The following is a 16,425-nucleotide window of genomic DNA, read 5'->3' on the forward strand; positions in this document are numbered from 1 at the left end:
ACTCATAAGCCTACGCATACTGCAGCAGACAACTTCTACGACCACTTCTACGAACAAGTTGTTTTCGTACTTTTAAATAATTCTGTCGTAATATTTATACATATTTATATCATCGTATCTACTTACTATTGTATTTGTATTGTAATACTTATACATATTTATATTATCGTGCCTATTTATATTGTATTTTATCGCCACGCCCCGATTACGGAAAGGAAACGAAAGAAGATCAAGCCACGTTCATCAAGATTCTGTAAACGAGACGGACCAACGTCGAGTGCCAGAAACTGAGCGACCGGAGACCAGTGACACGTCAAGGAGGGAATCCAGAGCACGTTTTCCTTCTAGCTGTTAACTTTAAGTGTTTAGACTTATTGTGAGCTATCATTGCGTTTATTTGTACATAATAAAACAACATTACTTAGTTTTATTATATTTAGTTATATAAATTATATAGTTATGTCATAAATTATACATACTCTTACTATAATATGATCGACACATTCAGTTAAATTTTTCATATAATCATCACAGCTTTTAATGTGGGTCGGTAAAATTGAGCAGTGAATACAATCCGGATTTATTTGTACTTCTATTTTCCAACCTGTGAATATTTTATTGTTGTAAATCAATTTAGCTCTTTTTTATCAATTTAAACTTTTATCTTGACTCTTGAATATAAATTTCTTACCTTTAACCTGTGGCGCTTGTTGCTTAAATTATCAATTTAAAAAGGTATACTTGTATGAAGGTTCTTTTTTATTATTAATTGATTAGTTTTTTGTGTTAGTTTTTTTCATGAAAATAAATACTTTTAAATTTACTACTGTTTCTAAATAACTTGTACAGTTTTAAATACACTTTATTAAAGATATAACATTTTCTCCATTATATTTCTTTATCGCAAAAGAGTTACTACATTTTAATAACTAACATACAAAAATAAAGCTAGGAATTGTTAATAATACAACTATTTGTACTTGCATATTAATTGCAAATGTATTTATAGAATAATAAATGTTTACAAACAAATTATGAATTAACATAATTGGACTTTTAAAGAAACATTAACAAGTTAAAATACATTTATGACGTATAGAATCTAAATAAAACTGTACAATATTAAAAATCGAAAATAGAGGCAGGCAGATTTTGATAAGTAGCGTTTCAGGTTTAGCAGACAAAATGCTTTTTTTTAAGTTATAAAAAATAAATAATTAAAAATATGTACATTATGAAATCTACAGCTTACAATTTAATAAAATAGAAATTATCAAAGCGTAAAAGGTCAACGTAGTCGTAAAAACGATATTTCAACTTCAAAGCTAAAACTTTTAAACAAATGTTTGTTTAATTTTCTCAATAACATTTTCATTGCAGAGTTTATCGTAGCCAATATTTACTCAAATAGATAAAAACAATTGATATTTACAATTGGGTATTTATATTAAATTTCAATATAATTACATTTTTTATGATAGTTTTAAAAAATAAATATTTTTATACCATTAATACATCGAAATGTATCGCTTGAAACAAACAACAGTTACATATAAAGCAATAAATTTAACAAAGGTATACTTAAAAAGTTACACTACTGCGTACTGTTAAAAGTGAAAATCATTACTAGTAAAAACTAACTTAATGAAAATAAAAAAAGTATTGTTACTATTTTGTTCCATCATATCAGCCACTGCGAATATATTTAATTTCTCAACGACCGATCCAAAAGAAAAAGCGGTCATTAGAGGGTTGCCTAACACTTTTAGACCCTGTTGATATACGAAAAGTTTTATTTACTCTGTAGCTATATATAATTTGTATATTTTTATGTTTTAATATATTTAATTTTTTATAACCGACTTAAATGAAAATACAGTCATTAAAGGATTACGTAACACTTTTAGTCCCTGTTAGTAATAAAAGAAACTTTATTAAAGCTTTAAGACTGTGCCTGGACTAATTTTTAAATTAATTGGACAAACTGTTGATTTTCAGAAATAACGAAGTGTTCATTATTTTGTTTAGTTCTTTAAAATACTTACGTACAACAGTTAGTTCTATTAAAAAACTTCACATATATACGATGTATATATTAATACTAAAATGTTAAATTACAAATTAATTATTATATTAAAACATAATTACAAACCCTTATGAAACTTTTACAAAAAAAAATCTTTATTATTACTATAACATAGGTATAAAAACTTATGAAGTATTTTCATAAATAGTCACACGAGTGTACGGGGTTGGTTAATCATGTTCTTTATTATTACTACAATATGAGCACAAGTTGCTATTAAACTACAAAAAAAAACTAATTAAGATACTGGGTGTTATTGGTTGTATTCTTACTTAAAAATAAAATTACTATAACACAAGTACAAAAATCGATGAAACATTTAAGGAATTTTTTTTTGTTAATATATAGAGTGTGTTGATCGTACTTTTTACCTTTAATACAATACAAGTATAAAAGCCAATGTAAATTTTACTTTGAAATTAAATTATCAAACGAATGTTGTTGATGATTCTATTCTCATTTTTTAAATAAAAACAACGTAACTAATGAGGTTAAAACATATAAACTATATTTGTTATCAAATTTTATAAGCTAATTAACAAACTGGTGTGTTGTTAATTGTGTTCTTCATTTTCTCAGTTACTTCCATCAGTTTGGATGCCATATTGATGTATCCTTCCTGTCCGAAAGATCTCTATGCGACCCATGCTGCAGCTAAGTGGCCACCTGATATAAAAAATAACTAGTTTTAAATTAAATAACTACTATTAAGTGTAAAATTAGTTAATGTTAAGGATCATATAAAACGTTAATAAAAAACAATATTTTATGCTTTTGTCAAATCATATCTTTATATAAATTTTAGTCTTCACTTATTACGTCATAATGATGCAAATAGGTGATCACCTATTGGGAAAATAGTTTTTCTTTTTTTGTGATAAAATATGTTTGTAACTTTGACTTATGTCGATAATTTTTTTTTTATTTTAACAAAACAACAAAACTGATGCGTTTATTTTTGTATAATTAATTGCCTTCAAATATCATCTAGGTTTTACTGAACAAGTATTGTTGTAATTAATATTAAGTTTATCTAACGACTATAAAAACCAGAAACGCTCAACAAATTTAGTTTAAGGAACTGGTGAACGAAAAAATCTTTTGGTTGTTGATTTGTACAGCAGGAAACCGCTTAATGTTTTGCAAAAGCCAGGTTTATATTATTTAATGAAGCAGTCCCTTTCGAAAAAAAAATATGGTTATTACACAGCCAAAAAAAGATTTTATAACTTATTCAAAAAACTAAAAGCCAACTTTTTTTATAAAATACAGCTTTAACAATTAACACACAAACGGTCTTTCCAATATCAAAGGCTGAACTGAAAAATAAACTTAACTAACTTGTTATCTAACTGACCAGTCACTGTACTTTAATCAACATACTATGCTGCATAAAAATTTAAACAGTATATATAATTCGTTAAAAAATCATTATACTTATACAAGTTAAGTTTATAAATTTAACTAACCAGGTCTTGATCCTGCCATAGATGGAGATGCAAACAAACCACCGGGCCATCCTGCGAAGCTGAAGAACTGAAACTTTCTGATCTCCGAAGACCTGTTGTAATTTTAACGGGAATAAAGAGTTTCCAAGAATTATATCTAATTTTGTTTTTTTTATTATTTTAATTAACATTTATTATTTTACTTTATACATTATCTAATTTATAAACAGTATTTTTTATATTTTTGTTTGTATATGTCTACTTAAAGAACATACATTATATGATCTGTGAACTACTGATTGTATTTTAGTAAATGTATTACGTATGTTAAAATTATAATGTTACTTCTATATACCTTTGTGGGTAATAAAAATAACTAATAACAATCAACAATTTTATACTGACCTGTACATAACACAAGACGCTCCCTTGGTGGCGTACCCATACTTGTGAAGATCAGCTGTTATGGAGGACACTCCAGGAAGTCGAAAGTCCTAAGCTGGTATGTTACGCCCCGGTAAACGGTCAACTCTGAGAAAAAGAATATTCGAAATGTATTTAGTTTTGTTAAACAAACAACAAACTAAAATCACCGTTTAAATTTTGTTTAAAAATGCAAAAAGTTTGAAAAAATATTTCTTGTTAACTAGCAGCGAAAAAAAATAAATTATATGATTGTTTTAAGCTTTTAACTGCATATTAATTTAGCGTAAAAGTCTTCAAGTTGCTTATTTTTTTAAGTTTAGTAGTTTCAAAGCAGGCACAAGTTATGGTTAAAATTAATGTTTATTACTTACTCAAAAGCTGTAAAAAGTACTGTTTACTGTTTAATAATTTTAAAGCAAGCACAAGTTACGGTTCATAGTAATGTTTATTTACTTACTTACTAATTAACTTGAAAGCTGTAAAGATTATTGTTTACAAATCGTCGTTTGCTGTATTTATATTGCTGCAATTTTTGTTTGCTTTTAATCAATAATTTAGTCAATGTTTCCTTTTACTTTAAAACAACATTCGTAAATTATTACAGCTTGCGTAAAGGCTAAAGAAGGATTGTTTCTTAACACTTTTCTTTTTAAATCAGTTGTTTTTAACGTTTAAAAAGTTTGTTACTAATAAAAATCTTTCTTCTCAATAGATAATTTAATAAACATCACTTTTCAAAAAAAGCATTTGTGTATCATAAAAAAAGTTTAAATTAGTTGTAAAAAGTATACATAAAATTAACTTTTTTAGAGTTTAGTCCGTTAAAAACAAAACTTTATTAAGATAAACACAACTGTTAGGTTTTTAGGTCTTAAGTTCAAAAATACCAAACAGATTGGCTTAAACCTAATCCAAAATAAGGTATTTGTGTTGTGGGTTTTTTTGCAAAAACACATTATACTTTTATAGCATTAAAAAGTATCAATTAAACTAAACATGGTTTTGGTAATAAGCCGAGAATTCAGCAAACTACTAAGCTACGTACATATTCTAACTAACCAAGGCAACATGTATCCACCAAAACAAGCATCTACGTGAAGAGGCAAGTTGTGTTTGACTGCAATCGATGATATTTCACCGATTGGGTCCATTATCGCCTTAATAAACAGTTTTTGTTACGACGAATCAAACTAGAACATTAACCTTATGTATAGATAAATACTTAGAAAGAAGCTAGGTCACTAAATAAAAGTACTTAAACGAAAGAAGTTAAAAACAAATGTTTGGCTTTATAGCCAAAGCTTATTTAAACGCCAAAGCATCATATGTAAAGGTATTTTTGAAACTTAAAATACAAATTAAAAACAGTGGACGCTTATAAATGCGCTTTAGTATTTAGTTTTAACAAACGTCTAAGTATGTTTGAAAACTTACAATAGCTATAAACAACTAAACAAGTAAACATGTGTAGATAACCTGCGGGTAGCTTGGTGCTGATGCTGATAACAATATCGTGTTAATGTCAATATGAGATTCATACTCGTCCAAGTGAACAGTGAACGTTGATTGGTTTACTGGGACGTATTTTATCGTGATGTCGAAATACTCTGCTGCTTTTGAAAAAGCTGGGTGGATTGTAACGGGCGCTACCTGTTCCAAATTAATAAAATAGTTTGAAAGTAAAATATTTAAGCAAAACTAGAATAAAAATTAGTTTGGTCTTAAAGAATAAGTGCACTAGTTTGATTGAAGTGCTTTAAGCCACTTTTAAAATTTAGTTTAGCTTGTTTTATAGCACACAGTTTGGAAAACAAAAACTAATAAAGTTTAATGTTGAGCTCTTAATTCTTTTATTACAACCACTAAGATACTTAACAACAAGTTTTAATTCTGGCCCAGGCTCGAAATGTTTTTGTATAAATAAGTTTCATTCTCATTATTAATGCATTCTTCACCCAGTATCATAATTATTACCAACTAAAAAGGGAGTTTTAGTTTTTAGCCGTTATTACTCTACTTTTGAGTATAATTATATACAACTAAACAAATGCAAATATTCATACTAACCAAACTAGAAATTTTTACTTTAGGTCTCAGTTTTCTGGCCCAACCCTAATGTGACCTTCAAACCATCAATTTACAACTGAATGTAGTATGAATTTTATTAATTTGCTATAAAAACACTTGTTTATAATTTTAAAATAACAAAACACAATTTTCATAAACATACCACATTGGGATTCTTAATCTTGGGTCTCAGCTTCCTCGCCCTGCCTCTGTGCGACTTCATCGCCATCAGGCAACTTTCAGTTCCGCCTGAAGTCACTGATCCTACTACGTCATTGTCGCCGTGAAGCATGTATGACGTCATGCTTACAACTTCGTTCTCGAACTTTCTGTATAGAAATAATTACAAACATTTCAAACCTTTTATAAATGTTTTTATAACCTAACTATGACCAAGGTTTTACAATAAGCTTCTCGAGTTTCCTGTATAGTTTATTAGTTTATGGTTTTTGTTTATTATAACGTCACGCTCTCTACTACGTCATTGTCTTAGTGCAGCATGTCTGCTGACGAATTTCGTTCTTGTTTCGAATTGGTACTAGATACTTAAAGTTATTGTAATATGTTTGATTTTTGAATTCTAAGTTCATAAAAAAAGCATTATAGTACTTTGTAAACTTATTTAAGTTAGTGTTTAAATTTTCTGATAATGCTTTCTAAAACAAAAAAAACTTTACAAAGGTTTTTAAACAAACTAAGAGTACCAAAAAAAGAATTTACCACTCTGACTCGAACTTTCTGTTTTCTTGATTGCTGCTGGCTTTATTATAATAGAGCTTGGTCAAAATTAAGGTTTGATATAAAACGTAGCTTGAAAAAGTTATCATTATCTATTATAGTTTTCAGCCTTAATTAACTTATTTTAAACTTATTTAAAAAGAAAAGTTTTCTTAGCCTTAAAAAACATAAAAATCAAAAAAGAAAAAAACATCTTATTTTATTTTCTTGGACTTTGTTAAACTTTATATTTTATATATTAATTATCTTTTATTACAACTACTTTAATAAGTTAACTACCTCAAGGCGGGAAAAACCATCGGATTGAGCGCGTTGTCGTGAATGAACGACTCCATATATGTATCTATCAGATATCAATAAAATATAACAAAATAAATATTAATCTTAAGTTAATTACCTCAGCGCGGGAAAAACCATCGGATTCAACGCGTTGTCGTGCATAAATGACTCCATATATGTAACTACTAGATCTCGGTATTTGTCATCGTCATAACTCAGATTCGTAAACATTTTAAATGCTTCTTTCTGTAAAAAACGAAAGAGAGTCTTTAGCAATAAGAAGACTATTTACTTTAAGTATATTTACTTTGTGAAAATTAAAATTTTTACAGCTAGAGTTATTTTAGTTATAGACAAATATAAAACAAAATGATCAGGATTTTAATATCTCTGACTGTAATAAATTAAAAGTGAAAAAAAATATTTTTTCTGTGAAAACTTCTTCATTATTAAGTATGTAGAATACAACTTTGTGCGTTGCATAGTTGTACTTAATTAAAACGGACTTGGATAAATTGTTAATAAACTAAATCAAAAGTTTACAGAACATTTATAATCACAAAGATTTGTTTCAGCTTCGGTTATTTTTCTTTTTTTATTAAATTTTTTTGTTTTTTTTTTAAAGTTTTTTTTTATCTTTTAAATTGTAACTATAAGATAAATATTTTGTAACCTAAGTTTGAAAAAATAATTGAAAACATGTAAATAAATGCTTTAAGTGCCACAATGTTATTAAAAGTTCGAAAATATTATTAAAAGCTTAAAAAAATAAACAACAACGTAAAAGCACTAACTTGCAATTCGAATTGAATTCCCTCTGAAGTATATACGTAAGCGAACAATCTTCCTTTTTTGGAAAGATCTTTGTTTCCCTCTTTTAACTTAACCAGTTCATTTCTTAAAAATTCTTCGGATTCGCCTGTTATAATTTATTTTTATATAGATTATTTTGCAAATTAATCAAAAAACTTTGTTCGTGACAATATTTCACCTGTTTTTATTTGTTTGCAGTTTTCTACAATTATAAATGTTTTCTTTTGTGAAAAATGTTTTAGTTGTGTTTGATTACACTCATTAAACTATAGACTCGAAAAACCACGAGTTATTTTGTCGATAGACAATGGTCTCATTTTATATGTTTAACAGTAATATTGACAAAAAAATTTTAAAACTTAATACGTGTTTTGCTTGTTAATTTTGTTATGTTCAGTTATATTGTGTTCAAGACTTTTTAAATGGTTACTACTTCGATTGTAAATTTATAAAAACTTGTTTTATTTTTTTGTATGTTTTATTTAAAAGTAAGTAAGCGTATAAGGGCTGTTTGCAAAATATTTAATAAACTCTAAAAAAACATTGATATTATAAATAAAATAAAATGTTTATACTCGACGCAAAATAGTAAAAAAAACTTCATAAAAGTTTCATTTGTGAAAATCTATTTTACAACAAGTAGAAGTAAACATTTATTTATTAAATACTTATAACTTTGTTTTTGCTCTTTAATAAACTTTTGTGTGCATTTTCGGCAAAAACTAACCTACTTTATAGTAAATAATTTTGATAATTGCAGTATTTTATTTGTATCTACATTTAAAATATAAACCAAAAGAGTAAAAAATAAATAATTTATTGACGGCATAAAAGGCAAAATATATAGTTTTAAATGTAAACAATTAAGAAGCTTTTTGAACTTACAGTAATTTTTTGCAAAAAAAAAATTTAAATAAGTTTTTTACGGTAAAAAAAACCAAAAACAAGAACACTAATATTTTTGGTTAACTAAGTTGCTTACAGTGAAAAAATTTAAAAAAAGACTAAAAGAGGTTTTTTATATCAAACAGAAGTATAAACATGTTGTTATTATAGTTTGTAAATTAGTTTTTGCTCTAAAGTTTTGTTTGCAAATAGGCAAAATTGAAAATAAGCAAATAACTTTGATAATTGCAGCACTTTATGTGTTATCTATATACAAAAGATAAGAAAAAATACTACAAATAAATATTGTTTTCTAACTTTATTTACGTCATAAAAGATAAAATTTTCGGTTTTAAATCTTAACAGTCCACTAGCATTTAAAAGTTTTCGATCAATTTGTTGCTAAAATTAATTTTAGTAAATTGATGCTTTATATTCTATTTTATTAACTTACGTTTAAATTTGATTTAAATTCATTTTACAGTTTTAATAATAACATAGTATAAAAAAGGTTAAATACACATAATATAAATTAGAATTAAAACTTCTGTTTTATTACTATGAACGTTTAAACATAAGTAAGAAAAAGGATATATGAAATGTTTAAAATAATCAGGTTTTTTATTTTTCAGTGCACAAAGAAGCTTTACATACAATACTGAATAAACAATACTGAATAAACCAATTGGTGTAATACCACTTAAAAAATAACAACTATTTAAAATTATGGTTTTACTACTTATTAAGATAACAAAAGTTAAAAGCTATAATTTGTCGGGAGAGAATCTTGTTTTTACTCTAAACGATCATTTTAACTTTTTATTTTACACAAAATGTTTTAAAAAAGTTAAAGCTAATGTTACAAACTATCCCAAAACTTTATCAAGTTAAAAATTACCTAATATTTGCTCGACGTGGTTAACATTTACAACAAGTATACCTGGGCTAGATTTTAGAATATAACTGATAAAAATCACACATACCTATCTAAAATAAATTTAATGAGTTAACAAAATACTTCCTTTTTATGTAAATTCATATATGAGTACAAGTTTTAATTTGCCTTAGGTTGGGATTTTCAACCTGTTTATATCGAAACAAACCTTTTTTTGGAATAGGAATATTTTCGTTAGTTTTTTTCTCCTTTTCATTTTTATCCACATTTTCGTTGATGTACATTTTAACTTCTTGTTTGGTTGCCATAGAAATCAGCCCCTCGACCCCGGGAAACTGATTAATAAAAACAATTCAGTTTCGCTCTTTGATACATAACTTTAGTTAGACAAAATAATTCAATCAAAGTAAAATGTATTACGAAATACTTGATTCACTAACAAACAAATTGATAAATTTAACCTAATGTAATTTATTGTCATAGTTTAAGTTGTTAATATCTGCATAAATTAAAAAACGAACTTGTACACCACTACCATTAAAACATTAAGAAAATTCTCTTAACATAGAAAATTAACAAAGTTACCTTCATAATAAAAGTAGCGACTTCCTTCCACATAAACTCGAATCCTCTTTTTATCAGAACATTTGTCAGATGAATGACCACAAATGTGCTGATGACGTATGAAGCGTAATCCAAGTATGATGTCATAACACAATTCCTTTTAAAAGTTCTGTTATAAAGTATTACAGAAAAACTTTTTTAAACAAACTTGTTCGCTCGTTTTTCTTAAAGTTTAGTAAAAAAAAAGTTAATACATTGTTTAAGATGTAAGATAGTTAAAAAAAAACATTTTTATTTTGAAATTATGGAGGTATACAATAAGAAATATAATCTCTTGCTCTTTTAACATATTGTTGATTTTAACTTTTGTAAAAAAAAAAGTTATTTACATAAAATAAATGCTAGCATATGGTTGTTAAATTTCATTAAGTTTTTGAAATATGTTCATTGTGTGATTAAATTTCAAAACTTGTAAATTTCAGTCTATAAATACAACAAAAGCTGTTTTTACTAATTACAAAAACAAAACTGGACTAATCATATAAGAAAACCAATTTTTACTTAAACTTAAATACAAAAAAAAATCTGTTACTTCAAAGCAACTCTAATAGAAACTCAAAAAAAAAAAAAAAACAGATCAAATTTAATGTTTTAAAAATATACTAAAAATACTTGCTATCGATAATAGCAATAAAAAATTACTTCGAATATTTATTTATTAATTAATAAAAAACGACTTAGCAACTAAAATAACATTATTCTAATTTGAGTAATATCTAAAACCTTTTAAAACTAGTTATTAGTTACAAGTTAATCAGAATACATACAAAAGAAACATACAAAATTACTTTAATACTCTTATTTAATTTACTATTTACGAAAAATAATAAACATTAAGTAGGTCAAAAAATTTATAGCTTCAACAAACAATTTTATTGCTACCACTATTGAATTTTCATTAAATCAAAATAAAAATAAACTTTTACTGGTCTATCTTTTATCATTTGTTGTTATGGTAAAATCTAAAGAAAGATAAAAACATATTCATAGAATGAAAAATTTTTATCAAATTTTTAAACAGTTTCAGATAATAAGAACTAAACAAAAAAAGATTTAAATAAATCAACCAATTATGATTGTCTGAAACTTTTCAAAAACTTAGTTAACAAACTTCTTTAAATTAGTATATTTTTGAACAAGACAAAAGTAATAAAAATTTATTAGTAAACAAACGACAATCGAATTCGGTTTATGGCTTTTACTAGAAATGGTAAAACATTAAACAGTTTAAAAACATTTTTTACTTCTAATTGCCAATTGCCGCAGAAAATATTTACCTAGCTTTAAAAGTTTACCTTTTGTTTAATTTAAATTTAATAACCAAAAATATTAAGATGAATACTTTATTTGGTTTTATAGCAATGACCTTATACTACAACATACTTCGTTAGTAAAATTTGAGAATTTTGATATTATCAAGTTTTTTATGACAAAGTAATAAAAAATAAGTCTAAAAATTTGATGCACTAAAAAGATTATCCTTTTTAATGAAACTTTATAACTTTTCTATATATATAACTTATAGATTTTTTTACTTTTTTTTTTCAAAAAATAATTTCTTTATTTAAAGAAAGCGGAATTTAATGTCTGACAAACACCTAGAGAGATAATAAAAAAATATCTATTGACTACCAAAGCTTGAAGTTAAACATTAAAATAAAAATAACAGAATTAAGTTTAATGATTGTTTTTTACAAGAATTAGTGAAACGTTGGCAGTAATTTTAAACAATTTATTGCAGCAGATCATTGCGATTGAATATGTTAAATTTACAATCTCATATTTGTTTAGAAATTAATACTATATCGGTTTCTGCAGTTTTGTATTTATTTAAATGAGTGTTGTTACTTACCTTTTGGAACAAACGAAATAAGGATTTAAAAAAAAAATGTTCTTTTAAAATGTATTTTGGATTATAGAATACTTTAACTTTTTTCCAAGAGTGTGTCTAACTAGGATTATAGTTTGTAACAAAAACATATCAAACAAAATACATTGAAACTAAAAATAGATATATATATATGTATTTAGAATGTCTTATATATCGATTTCTACTTAACAATTAAAACTCGACACAAACACCTGTCTGTTGAAATAAACTAGAAATATTACTTAAAAGTAATGTATATGAACGAATTAAATTTTAAAACTCATCTTTAATAATAGTTGCTAACTATCAAATTTTAAACATGTAAAAAAGTAAAATAGTCTTAATGAAGCAGTAATATACTATTTTAATGATATTTGTTAACAAAAAACTTCTAAATATTTTCAAGAATATTATAAATTATCTAAACATATTAAACATCATATTGTTCGTTACTTAAGTTAAAAAATGAGCTTTTAAATGTTAGTTTAACCTTATAGTAATCTACCATTTTTAGAAATAGAGGAAAAACAAGTATATTTTAAAAAAAAATAAGGAAATTTTCTTTAGTCATATTGTTTCAAAATACACAAAACTTATTTAAGATTTTAAATTTTGTTATAACACAACAAAGAGGTCAAAAGACTTGGAAAATGAATAATAAAACTGAAAACTTTAGAAAGCGATGTTCGTTAATGTTATTTGCTTAGTAAACAAACTGTTTGTCTTTTTCAAGCAGTGTTTTTTCTAGCTAAAAATACTTAAATAAGTATATGTTGTTAATAAAAAGTTTTAATTGTGTTAGACTAAATAACGGTACACTGAGAGTAAAAGAATAACAGTTTTATAAAATTGAATTTTATACAATTAGTTGAATATTCATTACAATTTATATAACACATTTTTTTCTTATGTATAAATTTGGGTGTAAATTACACTGTATACTTAAATGTAATATAGAATGTATTGTCGAAATAAAATCTTTAAAGGTTAAAAAGAAACACCATGGTTAAGTATGATAAAAAAAATTATTGCAGGTTTTCTCTATTTTTTTATATTTTGTAGTTCGGAACACTTTATTACTGCAGCTGTTTAAAGAAGTTATTCTGATAAAAGACATATTCGTAAGACAACAACTAAAGGTAAACAATTTTTTGTCTTCTTGAAATATAGTTTTCAGTTTGCATTTTGAAGTTATAATTTGAATATATTTGGTAAAGATATTACTTTTAATTTTTTCTTAGGAGAATTTAAGTATATTAAAATAGTTAATCTAATTTCTTTACATGATTTGTCTTGTGTATTTAATTGTACTAGTTTATAAACATTTTACACAAGGTATAATTTATTTCTTAGTTAATAATAATACCTCTTCCTATGTAACTGTGATGTAATTTTATCTTTTGGAAGTAAGTTATTTGATTCTACATATTTTCTTGTGGTAACATAAATTGTAAATTTACTTTATAGTATGGTAATTGACATCTTCACTAAGAAATGTAAAATTTTGTTTGGTTTGCTGAAGTTGTGGACTTCTCTAAAATCATGGAATAAAAAATCAAAAATGAACAAAAAATTAAAAAAAGAAGTACATAGTATTAATTTTAAAAACTAAGAGTTATACATCAAAAAGTTTACTTTAAAAAATGTATATTTACCTATTGTTTTCTTGTTTGTTGTCATAAATTCTGCACTTTCTAAATTTATTTTGAAATTAGTAAGACATTTATTAACAAATTTTCTTGTAACTATAATAATTTATTTTACTATAAAAGTTTTAGTTTTAAATTAACTTTGACAAATTTTTAGCTACTAACACAAAATTTGGTAACTGATACCTCTAAGCTAAACCGCAAAAGGCAAAAGTCTTATAGTCTACAATGTGATTTTTACTTCAAAAACAACCAATAAAGTTAAATAATGTTTTTTTGGTTATAACAAACATCTATAAACGTTTATTTCTTGATAATGACTATAAAATGCTGGCTAGTTTTATTTCATTACACAAATCCTATTATACGCATATTCTTTTTGATTAAATTTTAAAATAATGCTGTGGTCCACGTCGATTTTTTCCCTTTTAATTCGGCCTGTTAAGAAGGAACTTTTGTCAGTAAATATGACCCGTTTCCCATAGAATGCTGTTTGCTTTATACAAACATTTTTAAGCGATGTATTTTGATCGATAACTATTCTTTTTTTAGTTTTATTTGTTTGTATAATTATTACTATTTATTTTTTACGCACAGAATATTTAAAATACATTATAAGCTACCTTAATAAGGGCTATTTTAAAAATGCTATGTTGAACTTTAAATCTTTCATTTGTAATTAAAGAATAAATTTAACTAGTGGTTTTTAACATTAGCATACAAAAAAGTTACAACGTAAGCTACAAAAATCTCAGTTTATCATAAGTACGATTTAAATTTTCTTAATAAAATTAAAAGTATACTTTTTAATAATTTTTACTGTTTATTGAATAACAAAGAAAAGAACTCAAATTATTTTCTCCTACGGTCTGGTGTGCGAAAAATTGTCGACTGTTGTACTACTTATGCACAGTTTAACGTCATTGTCAAGGACCTAATTGTCCAGCACCATAAAAGAAAAAAAAAACATACTTGATAGTAGAGTTAGAAATTTAGAAAACTTAAATCAAATTGTATGAGTTTAGATTTCATCCTATTTTACTATAATTAAATGTTGAACATAAAACCAACTTATTAAGATTTCAATGTAACTTTCTGTATTTTATTCTAAATTGACAATACAACATTTTAACTTTTGTACCACACTGTTTAATATCTAAGCACTAAAATAAAAACTCAACATTTACAGTTTCCTTGTAACTTAAAGTCGTTTTGCTGTTCAATAGTGGTAACAGTATAGTTATAGTTCGACAACGTATCATTATGTACAGGTTTAATCTTGCAAATCAGTTATATAAAATTACTTATCAGTAAAAAAGTATAAAAACTTTTCTATACTTAGCTTGCATCTTTACATTAATACAGCTTTAGTTGATGCACAAAACCTGCAGTTTAATTTATATCGTTTTTATAATTTGTATATGTATTCACATAAGTCGGCTCAAGTGACCTCAAAATTAAAAATCAAATAAACTACTTTTGACGTCATAGTAGAAACCTAAACAATAATAAAGGTATTATATTCAATTGATGAAATTAGATGAAGAAAACATAAATTTAATTTGATTATTGCAAAAATTAAAAATAATTAGTAACTTAAAAAGATAGAACAAACCATACGTATGTTTGTTAAAAAATGTACATGTTAGGTACAACAATGCAAAAAAGTAAAATTTGTATTAAATTTAAAGACATGAATTCTGGGCTGTATTCAAAATTGAACACCAATGTCCCTACAGTACTAGTATAAAAATACAAGTAAATTTTTAAAATAACATTTGAAAATTCAGTAATCACAAATTTACGTCAACAGACTTTACTGGTTAAACTATGTAAGCAATTTTTAACAATTTTTTTGAGTAAGACTTTTTGTGGGACATCTTTATTGAAGCCTTTTTTAAGTTTATAATTGCTGTAACTTTGCAAAAAGAAGCCAATTTTTGGAATGACGACATACTGTTATTTTGGGTATTTTTGTACTAAGTTAACAAAAAGATATTTACCTTAAAAATAAGTTACACTAAAAAGTTACAAAAAGTATGATAAGAAAATAAATTTCTACAACATAACATAAAAAAACTGTTGCAAACAATTGCATTATTAAAAGCTCTACTGGTAGTTTTTAGAGCAAAACTTTAGTTAACATACAACAAAAAGCTCCTACTCTTCTAATAAAGACATTTTGATGGTGATTTTAACTTGTAAAAAATAATTACGTGTATAAAAGTAAAATTTAAATCTTTATAATATTTATTGTTTAGTATCATTCTACAAGTTAATTTATATTTAGCGTCTGAACCAGAAGTCGGCAGCCTTTAATGAAACGTGGTCCGATTTTTCTATTGAAACTTGTTCGCGGGCCGCACTGTGTAGAAAATATTTTTGCGGGTAGCAGTTATTAAAATAAAAATGTAATAAGAAACAAAAATATACTGTTTAAACCAAAATCTTGATAAAATAAGCAACAACAAAGCATTATTAAACAGTTCTTATTGATTTAATAGCAATTATATGTAAATTTTTTCATTAAAGTTCTTTTTTACTCTTTTAAAAAGCGTTTTCTTAGCAGAAAACTGCTTTGCGAGCCGCAGGTTTTAGATTAAAATGTAATAACAGGTATTACCTAGATGGTTGCTAGCATATGT

At 25.2% G+C, this 16,425-nt stretch overlaps 1 pseudogene; it reads right to left on the reverse strand.

The window, feature by feature from the left end:
• Window positions 1–449: 449 nt before the first annotated feature.
• On the reverse strand, window positions 450–10,348 carry LOC145841635 (sphingosine-1-phosphate lyase-like; annotated as a pseudogene).
• Between the last annotated feature and the right edge of the window lie 6,077 nt (window positions 10,349–16,425).

The sequence above is a fragment of the Thalia democratica genome, chromosome 7, assembly GCF_965202585.1.
Source record: "Thalia democratica chromosome 7, ktThaDemo2.hap1.1, whole genome shotgun sequence".
NCBI lineage: Eukaryota > Metazoa > Chordata > Thaliacea > Salpida > Salpidae > Thalia > Thalia democratica.